This window comes from Leucopleurus acutus (genome assembly GCF_964270905.1).
Source record: "Leucopleurus acutus genome assembly, chromosome: 4".
In the NCBI taxonomy this organism is placed as follows: domain Eukaryota; kingdom Metazoa; phylum Chordata; class Mammalia; order Artiodactyla; family Delphinidae; genus Leucopleurus; species Leucopleurus acutus.
This window is the reverse complement of record NC_139146.1, coordinates 59,536,226-59,538,211: the sequence shown is the minus strand read 5'-3', so window position 1 is coordinate 59,538,211 and position 1,986 is coordinate 59,536,226. Positions and strand designations below refer to the sequence as shown.

Here is a 1,986-nt window from a genome sequence, read left to right as displayed (position 1 = left end):
GTGCTTCTATGAGCATTCACATAAAAGTCTTTGTGTTTAAATAAGTTTTCTTTTCTCTTGGAAAATGTCCTAACAGTGAAAATGCAGTTATATAATAAATAATTGTTTAACAGGAAAAGACTCTGCCAATCTACTTTCAAAATGGCTATACAGCTTTGCCTTCCAAACAGCAATGTATGAGAATTCTAGCTGTCCCAAGAGAGGGAAGAGACAATATACAGGTTGGCAGAAAATACTTGCAAATCAAATATTTTAACAGGGCTTAGTGTCCAAAATATATAAAGAATTCTTAGATCTCAACAGAAGAAGACAAATAAGCCAATCAAAAAACTGTAGGTCAACTCTCTTCCCACCAAGATGTCTATCGTTGTGCCATTTAAAGCCCTACATGGGGCCAAGGGCCACGTCAGGACAGGTGAGACAAACACCAGCAAGGTGTATAAAGGTAAGCTCATTGAGGTGAAGCACAGCATGGACAGGTAGCTGTCCAACATCACAGTCCAAAGACAGCCTAGTGGCACAGCTGGAGCAGGTGTACATCCATGGCAGCAAAATCTGTCTTCCGATTTTGCCTGACATGCTGAAAAATGCACCCATGTTAAAGAACATGAAAAATACAAACCAAGGCTCTGGGGCTGGCCAGGGAAAAACTGCTATTCTGAAGGCCCAAGTGGCTATGAGAAGAAGAGAGAGGAAGAGGATATGGAAATATCTTCCAGAAGCACAAACAATTTTAGCTCTGGAATGGAATTTCGCCCTTAATTTTGCTTGTAGGTTATCTGGGTTCCAGGGTGGAGGTGGGGCTACATGCTTATGTATATGTCCTAGGTGTGTGTTTGTTTGTTTTTGACATCTTTCTCTTTAGGTCAGGGGAAATGTTTAACTAAATAAATATGGGTGGTTTTTTTTTTTTTTCTGAGGAAAAAAAAGATGAAGTTGGTCAAAAAGTGAAAATTCCAGTTATAAGATACATAAGGACTAGGTATGTAATGAATAATGTGACAACTATAGCTAACACTGACGTACGATGCATAGGAAAGCTGTTAAGAGAGTAATTTCTAAGACTTCTCATCACCAGGGGAAACATTTTTTCTTTTTTCTTTCTTTTCTTTTTGTTGTATCTATATGAGAAGATGGATGTTAGCTGAACCTATTGTGGTAATCCTTTCACAGTATATGTAAATCAAACTATCATGCTATATGACTTAAACTTACACAGTAATATATGTCAATTGTTTCTCTATAAAACTGGAAAAAATAGGCAGAGGACTTGTATAGACATTTTTTTTAAAAGATATACAAAGAGCCAACAAGAACATGAAAAGATTCTCAGTATTATTTGTCATTAGTGAAATGCAAATCAAAATGACAGGGAGATACCACTTCACATCCACAAGAGTGGCTATAATAATAATAATAATAGAAATGAAACATTACTGCTGGCACTGTTGAACCAGTTTTTAGCAGTTTCTCAAAAAAATTAAATGCAGTATTACCATCTAACCCTGCAATTCCACTCTTAGCTTATATACCAAAAGAATTAAAGACAGGTAGTCAAACAAATACTTGTACATGAATGTTCATGGAGGCACTATTTGCTTTAGCCAAAAGGTGAAAACAACCCAGATCTTCATCTACAGATGAGTGGATAAAGATCATGTGATATATACATCCAATGGAATATTATTCAGCATAAAAAGAATGAAGTGCTGATACATGCAACAATGTACATGAACCTCAGAAATATTTTGCTAATCTCGAAAAAAGCCACACATAAAAGGTCACATATTGTGTTATTGCATTTATATAAATATCCAAAATAGGTAAAGCCATAGATAGAGACAGAAAGCAGATTAGTGGGCTTCCCTGGTGGTGCAGTGGTTGAGAGTCCGCCTGCCGATGCAGGGGACACGGGTTCGTGCCCCAGTCCGGGAAGATCCCACATGTCGCGGAGCGCCTGGGCCCGTGAGCCATGGCTGCTGAGCC

At 38.0% G+C, this 1,986-nt stretch overlaps 1 pseudogene across 1 annotated transcript; it reads left to right on the top strand.

Annotated features, from left to right (window-relative positions):
• The first annotated feature begins 357 nt into the window (after positions 1 to 357).
• Positions 358 to 737, top strand: LOC309961104 (small nuclear ribonucleoprotein Sm D3-like; annotated as a pseudogene). Its single transcript has one exon. The product of its transcript is annotated as a small nuclear ribonucleoprotein Sm D3-like (transcript).
• Positions 738 to 1,986: the final 1,249 nt, after the last annotated feature.